Below are 25,832 nucleotides of genomic sequence, written 5' to 3'. Positions count from 1 at the left end.
GAGCCAACCAGTTATGTGGCAGGTCATTGGCATCAGTACACAGTGGTGCTGGTTCAAGTCTTCTCTGCCAAAATCAAATAAATCAGTTTCAAAAAATAAATGTTTTAGCAGGCGATAAGCCAGGACATACAGCTATGAACAATAAAATCTTGACAGCAAAATTATTATGCTGTTATTGAGATTTTCATTTTTTACAGTTCCCTGAGCCTGATTGCTCATTGTGGTGTGGAGTAGATTCAGAGTTCCTGAAGGCTATTCCAACGGAATGTAAGCTCTGGCAAGTTTTTCCAAGCTAGAGTGGTTCTGACTCCAGGTTATACTTGCATTCTCAAGACTATCACCCAGAGGACTGGTCACTGGTTGATGAACTCTTGATTCATGGTGACTGTTCCCATTCTTTTGTTTCTGTTATATCCTATTTTGTCATGACACTTGTACAGGCAAGATTTCTTATTGCTTATTTTTTTTTGATCATTCATTTATTTGGACAAATATTCTGTTCCCAACATGTTTGTATTCATCCAGTAATATTTTACAATAGTAAGTATTTTTAAACTTTCTAATAATATTAACAATTAGAATGTAGAAAAATATACAACATAGAAAATATAGAAAAAACATGAAATATTCCAAAACATTAATACAAATATTTCTCCAATAGAATGTAAGCTCCTTGAGTGTAAGGTCTATTTCATTTTCATCTTTGTATCCCCAGTACCTAACACAGTGCTTGGGGCTTTGGATTTGCACAGTTATTGATGGATTGACTAAGATTGAGTCTCATGTCATCATTTCTCACCTCTGTCACTCCATATCAACAAACAGTATGGAACATGAAAAAAAAAACCGAGCAATAAAAGCAGCTACTGCGATATGATTTCTTCTTTCTTGACACCCACGATGTAGCCCAAGCCACTCCCTGATAGTCAGGTTGACCTCCAAAAATTAACATATCTCTCTTAGCTTCTGACCATTAGGAGATGTGCGGAGGTTCCAGGGTTGGAGATGGAGTAGAGATGGCAAAGAGATAATTTGGCTCTAAAATCCTAAATCTAGGAAACCTGCCTGGCTTCCTGGAGTTATTATTACCAATAAAATGAAACCAGAAATAGTTCCTTTTCTTTTCTTTATTCCCCCGGCCCAGAAAGCATTCGTTTCATTATAAAACTAATGTAAACATATGTTGGTGGAAATGCAGGAGAGTAGAAGAAGAGTCACCTTTGAGAGCAACCCCAACCAGCATGACTGTCAATATTCCAGTCCAAGGACACTTTCTCCATTTCAGAAAGCTGTCTTTATAGGGGGTTCACCTAGTTATCTTTAGTTTGTTTATAAATCTGTCATTCATTTTGAAGTACTCCTAGGCATCTCCTACAATTAAACTGCCTGAATTTGATTTGTGAAAAAGACTGAGTGAGGTGCCAGCTTGGTTGATAGCTTTCAGCTATATCTTTGTTTGCCTTTTGAAACAATTTGGTTGCCTTGGATCTGAGATATCCGTGCTTAACTGCTACAAAAACACACAAAGAGGGAAAAAAACCCAAACTAATAGTGTCAACCTCAGCTCTGGGTAGCAACTTGGCACTCAAAATACATTTAAAATGATGTCAAGCCAGAAATGCAGTATATGGTTTCTTTATAAACCTAACTGGCTTTCTCCAGGTACATAGTCCTTTAATAGGAAGTTGGAGTTTCCTGGGCATGGAGGAGGTAGGGAACATAGTCAAGACTGAGCCAAAATTAGTGCCAATGACACTCAATTCCTTTTTAACTGGCAATCAATTCAGTTCAACTACAGTAATTTGCCATCTGCTACACATTGGTTACTATACTAGGCATTGGAGATATGAAATGAGAAACAAAACATCCTCAATGTCCTGATACTTTACTGGACAGTCACACAGATAAGCAAAAACAAAGAGCCTGCAAAACAATACAAAATCACTTCAAGAGTGGAATGAGCATTACTGTTGATAGGTTCAGAAAAGGTTTTGCACAAGAGATGTGCTTTGAAGGAAACTAGAGGCACCAAGAAGGATGAGAAAGGAACCCATTCCAAATGAAGGGAACTACATGTACAAAGATATGAAGTTAGGAGATAGATTGCTAAGTATAGGGAGCATTTTGCAGGCCTGACTAGAACCAGAAGTGCACAAAATGAAGTAATATGAAATACAACTGGACATGTATGTCATAATAGGGCTGGAGGATATTAATCCACAGTCAGACTACGGATTTAAAATTTTTTTCTAAAGGTAATTAGGGGGTCAACACAAAGTGTTTTCTATTGTACTTCATGCTTTTTGAAGCTTTTTTCACAACTATTATGTCATGTGATTTTCTCAACAACTGTGTAGACAGAGCAGATTTTACTCTCCCTATCATACAGATGAGGAAGCTGAGGCACTGAGAGGTAATAATACTGGCTTAGGACTATAAGCAAACCTATGGCTCCTAGTGAAGAGCTCTTTTTTAAAACATCAGCTAGCTGCTTCTTAATTAAGTAGCACACTGTTTTTCTTGTATGTTGAGTGGTCCCCAAAACTGCCTCTCCCCTCCTCTTCCACTCATCTCATTAGAATAGACTCCCAGACAACTTCTTGTTATACAGTCCGTAGAGTTGGAGAAAATTATAGGAATAATTAAGCACAGTCTGATTCTGTGATTTGTGGAGCTGAGAGGATATAAAACCCTTAGTTCACAGATCCTCTTCCCCCTTCCCCACCCCCCTCGGCATTGACTCAGTGCCTGATGGACCAGACAATTATAATAGGATCTGGTTGGCAGCCTCCATTTTCTCAGCATGCAGATATTTCAAAAGCAAGAGGAAACTCTAAAACAGTAGGTATTACTTCTCAAAGCCCTTCTAAAGTCATTTTTTGCCTCTAGAAAATCCATCTAATTTTATCTTGGAGTCCTTTTACTTTATAATTTGTTGTTTGTGAAGATAGAATTAAGAGAAAATGAGCCTCAGTTTTTTCATCTATAAAACAGGTGAGCTGGACCAGATGATCTCTGAGACACATTTTGATTCTTTCATTTTCATTTTGATACAAAAACCAAAGGACTGGTCATCAGTGGAATGGGATATAATTTCCTTCAATGTTCAACCAATTTTTTTTTTCAAAAGGAAAAAACATAGGTGAGAAATGACACTCCTTTCTGATAGTGGTATCATAGAGTTAATCTAAAGTCTATTGAAGGCAGCTTGGAATTATGATCTTGGAGTTATGAAAACTAGGTTCTAGCCCTGTCACTGACACATAATTACTGCATGAGGATAAGCAAATTACTTAGTCCATTAGTGTCTTTGGAAGTTTTTGAAGGCTATAAAGTACAAACAGTGGCATGATGGTAAATATTTAATTGTCATTCTGAAAAAAAATACACATCACACACTTTTTAGTTTAATCTACATTATCTTCTCCATGACTTTCTCAGTCTAGAAAACAAAAGAACAAATCAACCATGACTTGTAACTTGCTGATTTCAGAGGTGTAAGTGATCAACACTGAAAATTTAACAACTGTTATAAGGTGGGTCCAGCACACCCCTGCTATAGATGAGTTGCTGGTATGCATAAGTAGGGAAAGTTTCTATAGTAGCAGAAATCACAGGCCCAGATCAAAGTTGAGGTATGAAAATCCTAGAATCCTGAAATTGATTAGGTCTTTAGAAATCACTAAATCTAATCCTGATCCTCCCCATCCCACGTGCAAGCATGTTATACCCTCACCCTGCTTAATTTCACAGAGAAGAATACTGAAATCTAGCAGGATGATATGACTTGGTCATAGCTGACAAGCTGACAGCACAAAACAGTAGTAGAATTAGAATTTGAACCCAGTTCTTTGTACTATAATTATGGTGGGACAGAGCAATCTATATTCTAAGAGTAGATGGCTTTAAGCACTTTGAAACTATGTCCAAAAGGTGATCAAAGTGTGCATATCCTTTGATCTAACAATACCACTACTAGATTTGCATTCCAAAGAGATCATAAAAAAGAGAAGAGGACCTACATGTACAAAAATACCTATAGCAACTCTTTCTGTGGTGGCAAATAACTGGAAATTGAGGAGTTGACCATCAGTTGTGAATGAATGAATAAACTGTGGCATATGAATGGAACAGAAATACTATTGTTCTGTAAAAAATGACAAACAGACAGATTTCAGAAAAATCTGAAAAGACTTACATGAACTGATGCTGAGTGATGTGAGCAGAACCAGAAAAACATTCTATACAATAATAGCAGCATTGTGCAATGATCACCTGATGACAGACTTAGCTCTTCTCAGTGATACAGTGATCTAAGACAGACATATAATGATCCAATTCCAAAATACCCATTATGGAAAATGCTATCTACCTCCAGAGAAAGAACTATGAAATCTGAATGCAGAATGAAGCATACTATTTTCACTTTTTTCTTTTCTGTGATTTTTCCCTTTTGTTCTGTTTCTCCTTTCACAATATGACCAACATGAAAATATATTTAATATGATTTCACATATATAACCTATATCAGATTGCTTGCCATCTTGGGAAGGAGAGAAGAGGGAGGGAGGGAGAGAGGGAGAAAAAATTGGAACTCAAAATCTTATAAAAATGAATGTTGAAAACCATCTTTACATGTAATTTACTGGCAATGATATTTACAAAAAAAAGCTGTTTTCAGTTTACACATGTGGCATGTGTTGGTTTTGAAAAATGTTACCTTACTAATCACTTGTTTTCTTAAGGTTCCATTAGAAAATAACTGAAGCAAAATGAAGTCATCATTAATCACATGAAAAAAATATCTAAATAACTACTGATTAGAGAAAAAGTGCAAATTAAAACAACTCTGAAATATCATTTCATACCTATCAGATTGCTTAACGTGACAGAAAAGGAAAATGATAAATGTTGGAGTAGATGTAGAAAAATTGGGATGTTGATGTGCTGTTGGTAGAGTTGTGAACTACTCCCACCATTCTGGAGAACAATTTGGAATTACATCCCAAAGGCTGTAAAATTGTGTATACCCTTTGAACCAGCAATAGCACCACTAAGTTTCCTATCACAAAGAGATAAAAGGGGAAAGGACCAAGTAATACCAAAATATGTACAGCAACTCTTTTTGTGGTGACAAAGAATTGGAAAATGAGAAGATGCTTATCAGTTGGGGAATGGTGAAATAAGTTGTGGTTATGACGGAATACCACTGTGTTGTGAGAAATGATAAGCAGGTTGATTTCAGAAAAAAACATGAAAAGGCTAGCATGAAATAATGAGGAGTGAAATAAGCAGAGACAGAACATTGTACACAGTAACAGCAATTTTGTAATGAGGGATCAAATGTGAAAGACTTAGCTATTCTGATCAAGGCAATCATCCAAGACAATTCCAAAGAAAAGATATGAAAAATGCTGTCCACCTCTAGAGAAAGAAAACAGATGAACTCTGGATTCAGATTGAGGCACTTTTTAACTTCCTTAATTTTTATTATTTTATTTTGTTTGTATTTTCCTTTGCCGTATGGCTAATATGGAAATATGTTTTCCATGACCTCACATCTAAAATTGAAATCAAATTGCTTGCCTTCTGCAGTGAAGGGGGGGGGGGAAGAAAGGAGGAAGAGAATTTAGAACTCAAAATTTTAAAAAAGATTTAAAAATTTTTTACATGTAATTGGGAAATATTTAAGAAGATAAATATACATCTTTAAAAATAAGATAACTGAGGCAATGACATCAGGGTCATTGTACTTGTTGCATGTAGTGACAGGAGAGATGTTAACAAATGGTGCTCATGGGGCTGCAAAGATGGCTAGGCTGAAAACAGAAAAGTGGAGCCCTTCATTTGGCTCAGCCAAATGATCTCCAATCATCACCACCCCTATATATTTTTTCAAATAAAACAGTACTGTAAAAACATTTTTACCCCTTGATTTTCTTATTTAAAATATGAAGATAATTATATATGTATGATGGAGAGCCAGCCTTAGAGCCATGAAAACCTGAATTCATATTCAAGTCCTGCCTTGGAAATACTAGCTATGGTGTTGGGATGGAGTGAAGAGAGAATACTAGATGGTGCATTGGATAGAGCATCTGTCCTGGAGTCAGGGGTACCTAAGTTCAAATTTGGCCTCAGACACTTACTAGTTGTGTGACCCAGAGCAAGTCACTTAACCCTAATTGTGGAAGAAGGGAAGGAAAGAAAGAAGGAAAGAAACAAAGCAGGAGAGACAGAGAGAAATATTAAGTATGTAACCATAGTGACCAAGTTATCTCTCTATTTCTCCAAGTTGCTTGTCCATATTGGTGGACAGAGTTTCCATACCTGGGTTTCCCTAAAACTAATGAAAAAAATTCTTGATTCAGACCTTGAAGAGCAGTACAGTATGTTAAATAGAGAATTGTTCTCCAAGTCAGAAAGAATCAGATTACAGTTCTGATTCTGACACATACTGGTTATAAGACTCCTAACAAGTCACTTAAATTCTCAATGTTTCAAACAATGATGAGAGCAAGTGGGAGAAAAGTTTGTGGCTGATCTGCACTGGCAAAGGGAGCTTTGAGTTTCCTCACCAGGAAACTCCCTACCCAGATAAAACCTTAAGTCTGAACAATGAAATAGCATTATCAATACTCCTTCAGAACAGTTGCCACAGAAGCCCTTCATATGTCTTAAAGCACTATAGGAATAAAATCTCTGGTTGATTACGATGACTTTAAACTAATGGCTCTCTCTGGGGTAGAAGTGTAGATTAAAGAGTTTCTGACTGAAGGTACGATTCCAGATCCTGAACAATACTCCGTTACTCATTATTGAGGCAGCTAGTTGACCTAGAGGATAGGACGTTAAACCTGTAATCAGGAAGACTGGAGTTCAAATCCATCTTCAAATACCTACTAGCTATGGGATCCTAGGCGGATCACTTAACCTGTTTGCCTCAGCTTCCTCAACTATAAAATGAGGATAATAAAAGCACCTACCTCACAGGGTGTTGTGAAGATCAAATGAGATAATAGTTGTAAAATGATTAGCACAGTGCCTGGCATACAGTTGACAGTATATAAATGTCTATTCTCTTTCCTTCTCCCATTCAATTCCATAAGCATTTATTAAGTGTCTGCTTTGTATCAGATACTCTGCGAAGGACGTGGCACAGATAGAAATGAATTAGTCATTGACCTCAAGGAGCTTATATTCTTCTGAACTGATATGACATGTACTTGAATAAGTAAATTAAAAATCACATGTGGAAGGGCAAGAGCATTAGAAATCACTGGTATCAGTCAATGCCTCTGACACTTCAACTAGCCTTGACACAAGTTAGGCATTCTAAAACATTTCAGGGAATGGGGGACAATTTGGGCAGAGGTTCAAAGACAGGAGATGGAATGTTGTCTATAACAAACAAGTCAATTTATATGAAACATAAAATGTATGAGGCAAAACTGTATGCTATAACCCTGAAAAAGTAGTCTGAAGCCAGATTGGAAAGAATTTTTCATGTAAAACAAATTTGTTTTCTATCATTATTTATTACCGCCATTGTTGCTTGTCAGTTTTCGAAGAGGAATATTGACATTGTGGGGTGATATCTTGACTCTCGTGTGAATTGGATTTAAATGAGGCAGAGCTTTACAAAGTCATCTGCCTCGCTCTCTCTTCCTGAGTCATCAAAATCCAGAGACAAGAAAAGTCAGGACTATTGGCCATGGCTATAATTGCCATTATCATCATTATTAATGTAATTACAATTAAAAGGTACGTTGAAGAGTACCTATTCTTAAGACTTCATCACTTCCTCATATTTTTCTACTTATCAATGTCATATTTGGGTTAGAGGGAGGAATTAAAATGGAATATTGATGTACCTATAAGATGTTTTTTAAAAAGGAAAACTTTTCAAAATAGAAAAGTGAGTTCCTATACAGGAACTCACCCAAAGGTACCAGGTTTCTCTCCACACCTCCCCCAATTCGTAAGGACAAAGAAAGGGAAAGAGCAGGTGGATACAGGAAACATGGAGAGCTGCATCTTGGATTTTTTTCCCCCTAAACCCATGTCTTTTGTTGATGTGTATTTCTAGGAACTTTGCTAATCAAATTACCTCTCTCAGACTGAAGTGAATTTGCTTGCCTATAAGGGATTCCTGTCTAACCTAGTTTACTCTGAGTTTATTTTGCCAAGTTGCAAATAAGAATTCTAGCTTTCCGTTTTTTAAGGTTGCCAGAAATACTTTTTGGATGAATTTGTGTTTGGAAATTTAGCAAAGCACTCAACCACATTCTCTCATAACCCATGGTAAACTTTATTGAAGTGTCATGTGAGCCCAGAACCCAAATCAGGTTAGGATAGTCAGGAACCATCTGCCCAAAATAAGCTTGGACTTGTCACTCCCCAAATCTGCTCAGAAACGAACAAGCCAGCTTTTTATTTTTCAAACACCAATATCAAACAAATGGAATTCAAAAACTTTCCTCCCCACTTCCCCAGCTGACCACAATAACTTGAAAGGCATGGTTTTATTTTAAGTATTCCATTAGCACTTTCTTATGTTTTCTCAGATATGAAGAGTTTGTATATCACATATGGCTCATAGGCAGGAATTCAAGGGAAAATCTGGCCTGTGTGTAAGAAGGAACAGAAAGTTAGCTCCTTGGAATATAGCTTGCCCTTACAGTTCAAGCAAACTTTTTAATGTTTTCTTCCTGAAGAAAATCTAAGTCCACAACATAAATAAGAATGAGTCTTGTTCTGGGCTTAGAGGTATATCTACCAAGCTTGTGCAGACAGAATGAACAAGCTCACAGATTGCTACTAAAAAGAAGAGATCTTAAAGATTTCTATTAAACAAATTCCATTTTAAATCAGGAATGAACTGCAAAGCAAAAACTGGAGGAAAAGCACATTCACTTGCTAAACTCTACACTAAATACAAAAGTGAATATTCAACATCATTTTTATTAATGAATTCGTTTCTTTAAGAAATTGCTGATAAATTCATTCAAAAGAATGAAACTTTCAACATTTTCTTCCTAAATGAACCAAAAAAAGCCCATGAATTAATAATTTTAAAATCACAGTTTCTACTTTAAATCACAGAATGGGAGGCAATTATTTCAAAGAACATTGCTCTTTTAAAATAGCAAATTCCTTGTAAAATGAGATCACTGTCCACTGTTTTTTTTAAAGTTGTTATTCTGAACTCAAAAAACACCAAATAAAATGAGCAGTTCCATATACAAAGTAAAGTAGATAATGTAGATTGCACATGAAACCATGAATCTTTTTTTTGCGTACAGATTGATTTTCTTTTTTAGTATATAATAAATTCAATATGTCCCTTTCAAAGCTGTCTTGCTCATGTGGGTTTCCTTCTGATCCTCCTTTGGTTTACCACTTTTATTTTTTAAAAAATGCTTCAATGACACTCTTTTTGGAGAAGGGCTTTCCTCTTCCACCCCACTCTACCCCCACATAACAAGGAGAAAATAAAACCTTTGTAATAAATATACATAGTGAAATGAAACAAGTCATACACTGCTCATACTCAGAAAATGTGCATCTTTTTCTAATTTTTTTTTAAATTTAGATTTTTTTTTGTGGTACAAGATCTATTTCACAAGATTCAGACTTATGCTGTTATAGGGATCTTTAAAAAAAATTTGGAGTCTTTCCATTTTGTTTTTTATTGTGTCACTGGTGATATGTTAGCAAAAGAAGCAGTGTTGTGTAGTAGAGTGACTGGATTGGAGTCAGGAAGACCTGAGTTCAAATCCTCCTTTTAATTCTTACTAGCTATCTGACTTAGGGCAAGTCTGGACTTTCATGGGCCTCAGATTACCTAAGTATGTATTGACTCCATCCTAGTGCAGTCAGTTCCCAGTAGGGAATCATCATTGGTAGTGTGGAGTCAAACACATTCCTTTTGTTAAGATAAAAAAAGCCTGTATTTCTAAATATGTCAAAATTATTTATGGTAATTGAAGTTAGACTTGGCAAATAGATTTTTTTAAGTCTATGACATAATTATGGAATCATTTTGTTGCTTTGAATTAAAAATTCATTTACTTTAGATCTGGGAAATGAAAAGTCCAAGCTTGTCTTTAGGGAAAGGAGTGAGAAAAGGTCCTTCTCCTAAAAGAATCACAGACAAGAACTAGGTTCTTTCTCTGTGTATCTATTCATCATGAACAGTAAAAATTCATTAAGCACTTTCTATGTGCAAAGTGCATAATAAAGATATACATTTGAACAGTATATTATGGACAACAAAACTTCTATATATACATATTATGCATACACACACGCTGAATCATCATCATCATCATCATCATCATCATCATCACCTCTTTAGGCTTTCCTAAAAATTCTTTTGAGGTGAGTAGGACAAATATTGTCATCTCCACTGGGTCAAAGAGGATTGGGCTGTGGAAGAGTTACAGACTGAAGTTGCATCAAGTCAAGTCAACATTCATTTATTAAATGTCTACAATACACCAGATACTATGCTAGGTGCTTGGTGTACTGATAATGGCCAAAAATGGTCCCTGCTCTCAAGGACCACACAATCCCATGGCGGAGACAACATGTAAATAAAAATACCTTAAAGATACATACCAGAAAAATTGGGGAGAGTCCACAAGGGAAAGGTAATAATAAAGGTGTTCAAGAAAGACTTCTTTTAGAAGGTGGAGTTTTAGCTGAGATCTGAAGGAAGCCAGGGAAGGCTGGAGATGGAGTTGAGGAGGAAAGGGATTCCAGACATGAGGGAGAGCCAGTGAAAATATCTAAATTCAGAGACAGAATGATTTGTTGTAGAAGACAAGGAACCAGGGCCACTGTATCACACAGTAAGTAAAAAAGAGGAAAGTGGAAGAAGCCTGGGAAGGTAGGAGGCACCTTAGTTTGAAAACCTTTGAAAGGTAAAAAGAGGATTTTGTATTTGATGCCAGAGATAATAGGGATCCACCAGAAATTATGCTGAGAAGTTTTCCTTCTTGCCCAGTCATTGAAAGCCTCTATGTGTAAGGATAAACCACCTCATCTGTGGACCTAAGTTCCCTCTGATATTAAATTAATAGATCAAATTAAATGATCTTTAAGGTCTCCAGTTCTAAAATTCTGAAGTATTTGTTACTCAGAACTGTTTGCTTCCAGGATTTCCAGAAATTTTGCTTTTGCTAAAGTGAGAGAACTCCCCTCACCCCATATTTATATGCTATCCTCTAGAATCTTCTCTCATTTATGTGAGAAGCTGTAAGATCTTGCATAACCCTGATTAATTTATTAGCACTTTGACTTTTTTTCTGAATACTTGCAGTATTTTTTTCTTGATGTGAGAGTTTGGGGTTTTTACTTTAACATCTTTTGGAAGTATCTTTCAGGCAATAATTACTAGGTTCCCTTCTTCCTTATTTTGTCCTCTAGTTCTGGTAGATCTGGATAATTTTCATTCATAATTTCTTAAAATCTAATGTCCAGACTTTTTTTAAATTATAATTTTCAGGGATTGTAAAATAACATTTCCTTGACCTCCTTTTCGGGTCAGATGTATATATAAACACATTACATCTGTTCTATTTTTTTCAATTTTCAAAATTATATATGTGTATATATACATATATATATTTCTATCTCAACAAATCATTTATTTTTATTTGGTTTATTTTAGTTTTCAGGGAGTATAAGTCTTGGTTAAAGTTTTATGACTTTTCATGCAAGTTATTTATCCTCCCAATTCTTTCAGATCTTTTATTTAATTTCTTTATCACTTCAATTCTTCTAGATATTCACATTGTTCTCATAGGAAATCATTTTTTAGCTTTGAATCTCTGCTTGTAGTTGTTGATATTAGTTGGTATTCTTTTTGATGTACACATCTCTCTAGTTTTAGTTATTGAATTGGGCTCCCTGCCAAGGCCAGGCTGTCTCCCCACCTTCCCTTCACTTTTAACTGAAGTGGTTGGCCCTGTTTATTCTAACCTTGGCTTCCCTTTGGTTTTACATTTACCTTTATCCCCCAGGGTTGGCCCCTCTAGATAGTTGAAGTTCAGAGCACTAGTTCTTTAGGGTTGTCTCTGGTATCTCAGGGGAGTCCTAGGGAATAGAAACCCTGAGGTGGAATTTGAGTGTTACAGCATCAGAGGAATCACTGGCTGTTGCACAGAATTACTCTCTGGTTTCTAAGGTCCCTGCTCTGGGGTTTTCCCACCACCCTGTGCCATTCTTAAAGTAGACCTCTTCCCTTAATGGCTCTGGTCACAGGGCCTTATAGGCTACATGTCCTTTCTGTGGTCATTCTGCGAGGTTTTGTTTCACTGGCACTGCTTTGCTAGTTAGGGCCTGGTCTCCTACTGTCTATAGGTGTCTTGCTGACATTTTGTATTATTTTAGGGTAAGAGAAGTCACTTCCTCCAGTTTCTTGTTTGGTTTCATAATCATTTTGTTCCAATATGAGTCAGGATTTTGATGGAGTAGATAGTGGAACCTGTTTATCTACCTCTGTCAGTCACCTAGGAAAAAGTATGTAAACTCTCATTAGATGCTTTCGTTTTTTAAAAATAGATTTAAAAAAAAACTACATCACCAAATAAACATTTTGGTTATCACCAAAAGTTCTCCTAGTATCTTTCCCTTCCTATGTAACAAACACTATTTTTAAAGTAAAAGGAAGAGGGAGAAAAAACCCTCCAATTGGTCAATGTATATTTATCTGAAAGCATGTGAAATATACCATAATTGTGAACTTCCAGTGATGTGAGGGACAGGGGCCAAGAGGTAACTACCTCTCACATCTCTTCTTTGGAGTAATGCCTACCCTTTGCAATTTTGCAAGATTCACTTTTGTTTATTTTATGATCATTCTTTCCATTTACACTATTTTAGTCACTTTGCATATTGATTTCTTGGTTCTTACTTCATTCTCTGCATAGAATCATACAAATATTTTCATGTTTCTTTGTATTTCACATGATGATTTCTGCTTAGAGCACAGTAATATTCTATTTTGTGTGTATAATGCAGTTTATTTTCTCATCAATTTTTATCAAATAAGTTGTCTTTTCTTATAAAATTTATGTTTTCTAGGTTTATTGAATACTGGAATATTGAGTTCCATTGTTTCTCATTCTCTCTTATCTGGTCTGTTCCATTGATCTACTTTATTTTTAAACTAATAAAAATGGTTTTGGTATCAGATTGCTACTTTATAATGTAGTTTGGAAGAACAATTCCCCATTAGATATTACATTTTAAAATTATTTCCCTTGATATACTAGATCTTTTGTTTCTCTAAATGAATTTAATTATTTTTATCTAGTTTTGTAAAGTATCTCTTTAATAGTTTGATTTAGAAATACACATATTCTTTAGCAGTCTCATTTAGAATATACCATTTTTTCAAATTCTGTACTTCTTTTTTATTAATCTGTTAGATTTGTAAAAAATAATGAGAGGAAAATTAAAGTCCCCTGCTATTATTTTATTATTATTTTATTTATTTTATTTTATTTCTCTGTATGCTTTTTTTTTTGCAATTTGGCCAATTTTTCTTTTTTTTAAATTTAGAAGTTAAGACGCTTAAAGAATGTACATTTAATATTGGGAGTGGTTTTTGTATGTGTTTCAGCCTAATGATATTTCCTTGTTTATCTTTTTTATGTCATGATTATGTATTGCTTTTTCTAACGGCGAGATTTCAACTCTTACTTTTTTTAAAATTCACCATATGTATACTAAACTTTGTTATTGTGCTTCACTCTCAGATGTACCAATTGCCAGAGAGACTAGAAAGCACTGAATTATTGTCCCAGGTCAGAAATTTTCCTGTTATCTATGATTGTCCATTTCATTACTACCCTATTTTCCCTGATTCTCCTCTCACCCTTATTTGCCATGAAATCTTCTCTCTGAGTTCATGTCCTTCCACCTTTCTGGGTGTTAGTGCTCCCCCACCCCAGGAACACTCTCTGAGTCCCTTTCTGAGAATGAATATTGTCCGTGGAGGCTAAGTATTCTTTCAGAAGTCATTTCCTTTCACTGTTGTTGTTGTGTTTGCTCTTTGTTCTTGAAGAGGACCATGACATCAAGACGATGACATGACATGACTTGCAGTTGACTTTGATTTGAGTGAGGGAGGACTATGCAGGGTCACCAACCTCACTTTCTTCTCCTGAGCCATCTGGGTCCAGTGGCCTGATATCAACAGGATAACGGGAGATGGCCCAGAATGCAATGTGAGACCCTGGCCCTTTTAGGCTAAGGTCCTATAGCATTCTCACTTCGAGCGAGATACACCCATATAGATTTCATTGTAAGGTCCACAACGTATATCTATCTCCCCTGCTTCCTGTCCCCGCAGAATGTTCTTCAGTGGGATCCTATGATACAAGTGAATCAAGATTTTTCTCTTCATTTTTTCCTGTTTCAATCCTTCCCTTTACTACCTCATCCATTATCCGGCAGGCCCTCTTCTTCCTAAAAGATTATAGAAATTATGTTCTCTTAATTTTTAACCATTGGCTTGATTTGGCTACATCCCATATTCTTCTCTATCAACTTCCCCCTCTCTCCCCTTTTATAAATGCCTACAATTCTTCAGTTTGGTCCCACAAAACGCTTTGATTTATTTGTAGGTAGTGTGTTATGAGGGTTTTTTAGTCCATGATATTTCAGGACTGTTTTTTTCTACTATCAGGTCTTTCCTTTCCTTTCTGATTTCAACCTTATCTCCTTGTAAACCTCTACAAAGAAGTCTTTCAATGATTCCTCTGTTTTTGTTTTGTTGTAATTGTCATAAATTTTATAGACTTCTTTCTCATTTTTGGTTCTTTCCTTTTTTCTAGAGTAATATATTTTATTACCTGTATCTTCCTTGGTTTATGTATTTGTTGATCTTCCTTTCTATTGTTGGAGGTATTTGTGAAGGAAATAATCTGCCCACTTTTTTTGTAAGAAGCTTAAAAATCATCATTTTTCAAACACCAATCTTTCTTTTAAAATGGATGAATAGGCTCAGTTTTATAGACTATGGCACCTTGAGTTGCCTCTTGAGGTTCTTTTCTCTTTAATTCACATTATTCCATTCCCTTCTGTGGTTTCTGGTGGGTACAGAATAGTTTTATGTTATTCAAATTTTTTTCTTTATATTTATAAGACTTTCTCTTAGTCATTTAGAGGATGTCAATGTATTTTTTTTAATTTAGCCACTCTTTGTCTTGAAGTTTGCTTAATAGCTTTCTCCCCCCCAAAAAAGTGATCTCTGTATATTTTTAATTGGCACTTTGTTTTCTGGTTTCAGAATTTTTCTCACTGTTTCTTGTATTATGGTGTCTGGGTTTTTTGACTTTGTGCAGGAAGACCTATGAAACTTCATTTGTCTCTCTGCATCCTATGTTTTTCTTTATAGAAATCATGCTTTCTTTTAACTTTATTGCTTTTTGATTTTCTCCTTCCAAATTGTCCATTCCTTCTGTGTATTTTAATTTCCAAACAATTGTTTTCTCTCTTTAATGAGATTTGCCACTATGGATTCAAGTTTTTATGCTTTTTTATTATTTTTATTTCTCTCTTGTGAAGCTATGAGTCAAAAATGAAAAGTACAATAGTCCTTAGGGTGTGGTGGCAAAGCTATTGTTAATACATCTTCAGTGTTATTTAATATTACTATTCCCAGTGCTCTCAAGTTCTGGGTATTGGGCTATCCCCATCAGGGTCTCAGTGGCCATGATAATCAAGGTAATGCTGGTGTTTGACTTGTAGCAACCTTCTGTCTTTCCCTCAGGGTGCCTTGTTGCTTCAGGTAGGTTAGCTTGCTTGCCCTGTGTGGGGTCACTGATTAGCAGGTGGTGAGGATGATTAGCCCTTTCTCCAGAGGCATTGCTTCCCCAGATGAAGATTGGTGTGACTTGACTGTGAAAACATAGATACCTCCATCTCAGTCAATCTAAAATTATAGGGGACCCCAAAGAGCAATGAAAATAAACATGGCAAACATAAGTGTTGATGTGTTCAAGAAGCAGCTTAAAAAGATACCTTTCTAGAAATGATACATGCATACATACATACACACACACATATATATATGTATATATATAGTTTTTCAATTATGAAGTGTTACATAAATACAAACTATGAATTACATTTCAATTCATATCTTAACCCCATGCTTGTGCTAGTGCTTCAAATCCTTTCACATACTACCTTTGGCAGTTTTTTTTTTGATCCCTAATACATTTAACTATCATGTTTGGGAATATATGATCTTGCCCTCTGGCATAATCCAGGATGAGTATGAACAAGCCATACTGTACAGCAAAATGCTACCTGTATTCTTCTTTGAAATTACTTCTAGGGAGAGGCCAAAAGACATTTATAGATCTTCAAAAATTATGACTGATACCACCCACACTGATGTTTCATGTCTTTATTGACTCAGCTTCTATTGTCACACAATGAAAATTCAAGGTTTTGCTTACAGCAAAGCTACTAGATTTTTACCCATAAATAAAGATTTCCATGGTGACTTAGCCTAGCTTCAAGAAAAAGTAAGAGGTAGCCAAAGTCTTTAGTGTTGTTGAGTCACTTTTTTCAGTTGTTTCCTACTCTTTGTTACCCCTTTGGGATTTTCTGGGCAAAGATGCTGGAATGATGTGCCATTTCCTTCCCCTGCTCATTTTACAGATGGGGAAACTGAGACAAACACGGTTCAGTGACTTGCCCAAGTTCAAACATCTAATAAATGTCTAAGTCCAGATTTGACCTCAAGAAGATGAGTCTGCCTGACTTCAGGCCAAGTAAGCTATCCGTTGCACCATCTAGCTGCCAAAATTGTTGATGTTTTCTATTTAAAAATCACTTTGCATTACTTTATGTACACATTACACTTATTTATCTGTGTGCCTGTCATAATGCTTCCAAGACCCTAGTAAGAAATAAGCTTCATGAGGACATCAAATGTGTGTTGCTTTTTTTCACATGTATTTCTAACACCTAACAGAACTCCTTCTGATAGTGTAGTAGATACAGTAAGTATTTGTTGAATTAAATTGATTAGAAAAGAGAAAAACAACCTGTTATAGTGATAAGAATAAAGTAGAAAGGAAACAATGTAAATAAAAGAATGGGACCAATTAGTAAGTGGTTAAGGGAGATACAATGGCATGGGTACAGGTCAGGAATCAGTGGACCTAGATTCAAGGCTCTGATGCTTAAATCTCTTTGTACTTGTTATTCCATCTGTAAAACAGACACACATATGCGCACATACATATATACATATATATACTATTTATAAATACCCTATACTCTATGCACTTTATACTATACTCTACTATATATACTTTGCTATTTTATACTATATGTGTGTGTACATGTTTGTGTGTTTGTGTATGTGTGTATGTGTACTTCACCTGATAGAACTATTGTGAAGATAAACTGAGATACTGCCCATAAAATGCTTTGCTAAATTTTAAAAAGCAATATCTGAATATTAATTATCATTTTTACTATTATAATCACCATCAACCTTATCAATGATAATATTAATTAAATAGTTCTATTCTAGGGCCTGACTTATTCCAGACCTTGTTTACTAGGAATATGACAACTTTTAGTTTTGATTTTACTCTCATATCCTAAAAGTGAATGGCCAATATGCCCCTAAAACCACAGTTATGGAATCTCAGAATTAGTAAGGACCTCTGTAGCTCTATCCTCCAGGCTAACCAAGAATCCCCTAAATAGCCCCTTGAACAGATGTTAGCTTTGACTGAAACATGTCTAGTAGGATGAAATCTACTAACTACACAAACAGGCTATTTCTCTTTCTGATGACTTTGTTAAGAAAGTTTTTATTTATATTAGACTCAAATTTGCCTCTTTGTCTTTCACTTCTTGTTGGAATGGGAACTAAAATTTCCTTTTATCATTGGCAAAGGATTATATTATTTTTCTCCTGAAACAATGTTATTGCTTTGAAACAATTTTTTCCTATTGCCAGTTAGTTAGAGATCCTTGTGTGCATATCATCATAGTATTTATTTTAGGTCTTTCAAAGATCTTTTGGTCTTTCCTTTAAAGGTCACATATAATTACTGAAGAGTCAAATATAGCCATGTGCCCATGGGATTGCTTCCCCTGTCATAAATACCGAAAAGTCTACTGATATCTATAGATAATATGATATAATAACTCATATTTACACAGTATCTTAAGGTTTGTAAAGTGCTTTATTCAGAACAACCCTGTAAGACAGTTGGTATGGACATTATTAGGACAACTAGATGTCACAGAGGATAGACTCCTGAACCAGGAGTCAAGAAGACCAAATCTGCCCTCAGACACTTATTAGTCCTAGACTAATGTGCAGTCCTAGACAAGTCACTTAAACCTGTTTGCCTCAGTTTCCTCATCTGTAAAATGAGCTGGAGAAGGGAATGGCAAACCATTCTAGTATTTTTGCCAAAAAAAACCCTAAATGATATCATGAAGAGTCAGATATGAGTGAAAAGACTGAACAACAACAAATGAACATTATTAGGACTGTTCTGTAGATGATGACATTGAGGCTCTGAGAATTGACTTATCTATGATCATACAGCTAAGAAGTTATCCCAGAGAGCATCTGAACTCCGGTCTACTTACTCTAAACCTAGTGCTTTATCATTCTGGCCTTTCTACTTCTCTTAGATCTAAATAAATTTTCATAGATGTTCATAGAGTAGAAGAATTCAAACACCTTCCAATGAGTTTCCAGCAACTGCTCCAAAAAAATCACCTCCCCGATGTCATGATCTTCTTCCAGAATGAAGGACAAACAACAGTAAAAACAACAACCAATTAATCAATAAAACATTTCCTTTATTCCAGAGGTTTCCAAACTTATTTGGCCTACTGGACACTTTTGGAAAAATATATTTTCTTTAACCCTTTTTTTAAAAAAAAATTTCATCACTTCAAAAAATATATAAAATATTTTTAAATGACACATCTTAATTGATTGTAAGTTTGTGTGGTTTCTCCTGCATTGCAATTTTGATGATGCAGCATTCCATTATGTAACTGTATAATATCCTGTTGTAAATAAGTTATTACAGACACATATTCCTGATGGTGCATGCTGGACTTATGCAACAGGCTCACCTGCCAACACTTCCTTGTTAAGACCTGTTGGCAGACTTAACCACTGATCAGTTATAACTTGCATTTTGTGTTCTTTATTTAGAAAATAATGTAATCACTACAACTTTATTACACAACAGATGAAATATGTATGAACAGTTTTTCAGAATTTGCTTCTTTCTTCATGCTGCCACTACCCTTTTTATTTTTATTCAGCCCCCCTGGATCATCCCAGCACCCTCAGAGGGTAATATCACTCACTTTGGGAACCTATGCTCTATTTCAATCAGTATGATTTCAACAAAACAGTTAATGTCACAGTTTTCTTATGTAGAAGCCCTCTCTGCTTTTGATTACTGCCTTATGATTTAACCTGAATTCAATGTATTCACCTGCCTCTTCCTCTATTTACCTTTTCCTCAAATTTCATGTTAAAAGTTCTGATCTTGCTGGCCTCTTATATATGCCAGTGCCTCAAATTATAGTATCCTGGTGCATTTTTTTGTGAAGTAAATTCGTGAAGTAAAGATCAAGAAATGATCCCTCAGTCAAGGATGAACTCAACATTCCTTCTATAACCTTTCCAAGGCCTCTCAAGATTTCATTTATAATTTTGTCAGCAATAACTTTTAGAGCTCTAAAAACTGTTACATGTAAATAAGCTAATGGATCACAATACCCTGAAGACATCATTATCTCTATAAAGGTAATTTATATTATTGTATATTACCAGGTCCTTTCAGAACATTCATCTGAGGAGCAGTACTTTATCTGGTCCTCCAAACAGTGGTCCTGTCTCAACTCAACATTTTATTTCGGAGATTCTTTTTTTTTTTCACAAGTGGATCTTATAAATTATCCTTAAATCATTATTCTTTTTCTTCTCCTTTCAGAAACCAAACTTCATTGCAAAAAAGGTGTCAGTACTTTTCATAAGCATTAAGGCCAAGGTCACCCACAGTATCCTGGGTAATCCCCACTTGTCTTATCACTGGACTTCACTGAGTCTGGAGGAGATAGTGAGGCTGATGAAGACTTTGCCCTGCTCTGCCTTACTTAAATCCAGTTTACCCACAAGTCAAGGCATCACTCTTGTGATGTCATTGGTCCTCTTTGAGAAGAAAGGACACAAACAACACCAACTGTCTTCAAGTATTTGAGGGGTTGTCATGTGAGAAAGGTGTTAGACATTTGCTTGAACCCCAAAGGCAGAAATGATAAAAGGCATCATGTTAACAATGAAATGGATATTAAATTTGACATCATAGGACCTTAGATGAATCCTATCCCTGAAATATTCGATCTGAGATGTTTGAAAAAGTTCTTTAAACTCAGTCTCAGTTTCTTCATCTGTAAAATGATAAACCCCTTAGTTGACCTGTAACATCCCATTAAGGACTAAATCTATGCTCCTATTGTCCTCACTAAAAAAGAAATTTTAGACTTCATGAAAGAAAAAAGTAACTTCCTACCCGAAATATCCAAAAGTTAAGTGAATTACTTTGTGAGGTGGCAGGGGTCTTCCTCGCTGAAGATATGTGTCAAACAAGATGATCCCAAAGATCCCTCCCAAAGTTGAAATTCTATGATTCTGTGAAGTATGGCAAAAATGACCTTCCCCAAACTCCATCTCTACCAAGGGCAGAAGGACAGTCAAATATACAAGGTCCATAATTAATACTACTATCTAACATCTATATAGTGCTTACTGTGTGCCAGGCACCATGCTAAATGCTTTACAATTCTTAACTCATTTGATTCTTACGAGCACCCTGATAGGTGGGTGATATTTTTGTCTTTGTTTTATAAATGAGAAAACTGGGGCAAACATCAGTTAAGTGACTTACCTAGAGTCACACAGCAAGAAGTGTCTGAGGTCAGATTTGAATTCAGGCCTTCCTAATACAGGCCTGGTAGTCTATCCATTGTGCTGCTACCTACCTGCCCAAAGAGTTTTTTGTTTTGTTTTGTTTTGGGGTTTGTTTGGTTTTTTTGAAATCACTTGAATCGATAGATCAAGGTTCTTGGACTTTTTTGGACAAGTGGGAAGGAATGATAAATGAGGGTTTAAATTAGTTGTTTTCAGGTAGTATGGGCACAGATTCCTTTATTCATATTTATTCATTAATTCATTACTTTAGTCATTCATCCAACATATATTATTTACCTGGTATATAAAATTCAATTCAACAAACATGATCAAAGCATTAGTGCTAGATAGTTTGACTGCAGTCATGTACTAAGACACATTGCTTTGTATGAAAGGAGCAGTATTTCCTAATCTCCTGCCATGTAGGCTCCCCTAGTTTCTCTTGAAGACCCTATCCTAGGCCAGGGTTTGTTTGTGCTGTTTTTTACTTCCTTAAAAGGTATTGAAACTCCCTTTGACACTTGATTGACTCAGGTTTCCTAGCTGCCTGATTTCCTAGTTGCCTGATTACAAGAGGCCATTTGGAGTTCCAGCTCCCTCTCTGAGGGTTCTGACTGTGTGTGTTCTCCCTTTGTTGCCAAAGAAGACCTCACCATCAGAGAAATAATGATATGACTTGCACTGGACTTTGTTTTTGAGTGAGGGAGGGCTGTGCAGGTCACCAGCATCACCTCTCCTCCAGAGCCATCTGAATCCAGTGACCAGATGTTCATCAGGATGACTGGAGATGACCCAGGATGAGGTGATAGGGGTTAGGTGACTTGCCCAAGGTCACACAGCTAGTGTGTATGTCTAGTGTCTGAGGTGAGATTTGAACTCAGGTCCTCCTGTCTCTTGCACTGGTGCTCTATCCACTGCACCACCTAGCTGCCAGAAGGTTCTGACTATAAATTGACAGACAGTCAACTCCAGGAACTTATGCTTAACTGAATCAACATGGAGTCCTCACTGAATACCCATGCTGAATATTCTTCCCCTGCTACCATCAAATAAATCTCTTTTTGTTAACTGTTAAATGACCTTTGGCATCTCATTTCATTCCCATATCTGAACTAAACTATAAGGGGATAGGCTTGAGTAAGGTAAAATTTAGTATACAAAGGTCCTTATAACCCAGCCTCTATGTTCTATGCACAGCTTATCTGAGTTTAATAAATCCTAAAATGACAGACTCCTAAATGTCAGAGCTGGAGGGAATATCAGAGGATATCTAATCTAACCTAGTTATGTTATAGATAAGGAATCTAAGGCTTAGAGAAAGAAGGGGACTTGTCCAAGATTACACAGTTTGTCATGAGGACCAAACATATTTCTCTTAGATGGATGTATTACATATAGTGCTATGTACACCAGCAAATGGTTGCTGAATGAATGATGCCATCTTCAGCATCATAACGAGCAATTTTTACGTATGAAGTCTCAAACACTGCTGAGGCTGAGGGCTGGAGGAGAGCTTCTCTAGGATGTGCTCAGCATGAGGAGGAGGCTTCTTGATTCTTTTTACTAGCCTTTTGCTAAACTCAGTTGTTTCAGGCTGCTAAAAGACTAAAATTGATAAATTTCAATGCTCAAAGAAAAAGGCCTAGTAGCCCAATTCTGGTTTCAGGTCTAATCATGCTATTAAGTACATTGTCATACTTTTTTTTTTTTAGCAATAATCGTATTAAATTTGGCAGGTTAGAAATTATGAATTAGACAATGGACTCTCATGTTTTGCAAATTCCATTACTTCACAATTAAAATAGGATTAACATTTCCAGGTGGAATAGGGAAAAACTCCAGGCGCCACTTCTGTTACTACAGGTATAATTGGTCTTTGGCTCTCTCGTATTGTCTCCCCAAACTCTGCTGCACAATCCTGCCCGTTCTCAGTAAACATTTCCCTTTGTACTTCCTCAGTTCTGGGTATGTTTATGTTATAGAACGGGGTCTCAACCCATCTGAGATCTGTCTGGAAATGATAGGCCTCTTTTCTTTCTTTTTTAAAAAAATAACCTAGTGCCTTTGTGCACCAAAGGACTCGACCCTGCTGGCCTGATTCCCAGCATCACTTTTTCCTAGGTGGGTTCCTTGTAAAGTAAGTATTAACCATTGATGCTGGCTCAGCACACCATCACTTCCCCTTTCCTTTTACCAACACTACTCCATCCTATCACTCTATCCCCTTTCTCAACATATAACATCTGTAATACAGACTGAGAGCTTGAAGTTTCCTTGCAAATCAACCAGTCTATCAGACTCATGTATTAGAATTCAAATAAAAGTGCTGTTCCAATCACACTTTGGTGTCTCCCTTGTCATGAACATGTAAAGAGCAGGTAACAAGTATGGGATAGTGATAAATTTTACGTCCATCACCAAAGGACAATTTACCTCAATTCAGAGAGACGTCATCACACTCAGTGATTCGCTATTTTTTTCTATTACTGCTACTATTAGTTCTACTACCATTTCTACTACTCCTGTTATGACTGCTGCTGCTTCTGCTGCTACAGCTGGGAGAGTTAGGTGGTGCAATAGACAGAGTGTTCTTCCTAGCTAGAGGCAGGAAGTCTCATCTTCCTGACTTCAAATGTCGTCTCAGACACTTACTAGCTGCGTGACCCTGGGCAAGTCACTTAAGCCTGTTTGCCTCTGTTTCCTCATCTGCAAAATGACCTGGAGAAGGAAATGGCAGATTACTCCAGTATCTCTGCCAAGAAAACCCCGAATGGGGTCACCAAATGTTGGACACAACTAAAAACACCTATAATAACACGAATTCCTTTTGACTTGCTAATAATCATCTTTTCTGAAACCTTAGCCTATCTTTTTTGCCTCTAGTTTCATCTAAGCATGTTAAGGGATCTGTAGATATGTTCCCATAATAATAAGTTAGTGTCTTCGAAATAAGAAAGGGAAAATTAATTTAACATAGTATGTTCACCCTCTCCAAGGAACACCAAATTCTTTATAATAAATACTTACTGCATTATCCCTTAGAAGGACTGAGTGAAAGAGAGAGGCACCAAGAAATTTTATCCACAATTTACAAAATTGAAAGCAGCAATCAAGTAACTGGTCCAAGGCAATCTAATGAAAAAGGAGTAAAAGGTTAACTTTCAAGTTTGTCTTTCTCAGTTTTCTAATGAAAGAATATGGTTTGGTTTAAATAAACACTTCCAGTCATTGAATAACTTTCTGAAACACACATCTGAACTTGTTTGGTGTAGTGTATTAATTTGGTCCATTTTCCACTCCCAGGAGAGCTGCGAACACACATCTGCTTTCTTGTAAAATTGTTAACATAATGTCATGGACTTTTTCCCTGGGAAAAGTCATTGGGAAAGAGGATGGATAATGTTTTCCTTTGTAAAAAATTCTTAATCAACTATATCTCTCATACACACATGAATTTCAAGTTGTAATAAAAGCTGTAATGTAAAAAAAATGATGGGAAGTGTGTTAATTTGGCCACATCAGGGTGGAATTCCAGTACTTCAAAAAGCATACAAACTGAAAAGTGAAATATGACATTTGACAATGGAAGAGAAAATAATGATTACCAACTAGAAAAGCATGACAGCTTAGGACAAACTGTCCTAATGCCTAGTGTTAGCTTTGGTGGCTGTGCCCCAGGTCAGTGGGCAGATAAGTAGCAGTTATAGTCCAGCGGGCTGGCTGAGATGGTGGGAACAGGGATCAAATGAAAGTGTGTTTGGTCAGGCAAGAATACAGCCTGGGGAAGAGAATAGCCAATGGTTTGGTAACATAAGGAAGTTAATGACAATCTTAAGATAGACTGACATGTGGTCACAAACAGGTATTAGAATCCACTGGAAAAATAAATTGAAGCTTTATGGATAAGCAGAAGTCAAGATCAAAATGGCAGATGAAGAGGAATATAGGTTCAAGGTGTGACATACCACATAATTCTCATATAACTTTCTTCTCTGATAGGAAGTTATAGGAGAGACAGGACTGCCCTAACCAGAACTATCCCATATGCAATTTCTCTTAATGTGGGAGACATACCAGATCAGAAACTGCATTTCCCAGAATGCCAGGACCTAGAATATGACCACTCATTTGGAGAAACACTCAGGATTCCATTTTTCAGGAGATAGTTTGCCTATAAAGCAAGGAGATTGTGTCTGGAGGAGATAATGACTAGACAAAGATGGCAGTTGCTGCTGAACCACTGAGAGGGTCTAAGGCAGCATAGATGTGATCTCAGTTCAGACGCTGACTATTGTCAGAGACCAGGCAAGCTAAGAACTGTACAAAAATATAGAATGAGAGAATGGATGGCAGATACTAGTGAGTATCAACAATGTCTGTACTGAAGGCTTACTTCAATTTATCAAGCATTTTTTAAAATCCCTTCTAGGTGGCAGGCGTTTCCTAGATCAAAGTAAGGAGAAAGTGACTCATGTCCAGAAGTATAAATACTCTTTGTTTGGTGGAATTAGCCTGGAAACTAATAAGTAACCATATAATTACCCATTCATTAGGTAATGACTGAAAGAAAATATGATATGTTAAAGTAATGGAATACTATTGTGATGTAAGAAATGAAGTGGATGGATTCAAAGAAATCTGGGAAGACTTAAATGAACTTATTCAAAGTGAGGTGGGAAGAACCAAAAGAACAATTAATACAGTAATGACAATAATTTATACAATAATGACATTGCAAATGCAAACAACTTTAAAAGATTTAAGAAGTCTGATCAATGCAAAGGTCAAACACAATTCCAGGTGATTCTTGATGAAACAAGCTATCCACCTCTCAAAA

The 25,832-nt window shown here is 36.2% G+C and overlaps 1 long non-coding RNA gene across 1 annotated transcript in view; it reads left to right on the top strand.

The window, feature by feature from the left end:
• Positions 1-25,832, top strand: part of LOC140520592 (uncharacterized) — a 96,843-nt gene that overhangs the window by 1,145 nt on the left and 69,866 nt on the right. The gene's annotated exons all lie outside the window — the stretch shown is intronic.

Source organism: Notamacropus eugenii, chromosome 1 (genome assembly GCF_028372415.1).
Source record: "Notamacropus eugenii isolate mMacEug1 chromosome 1, mMacEug1.pri_v2, whole genome shotgun sequence".
Lineage (NCBI taxonomy): Eukaryota > Metazoa > Chordata > Mammalia > Diprotodontia > Macropodidae > Notamacropus > Notamacropus eugenii.
The sequence above is the reverse complement of the archived record's forward strand: the minus strand, read 5'-3'. Positions and strand labels throughout refer to the sequence as shown.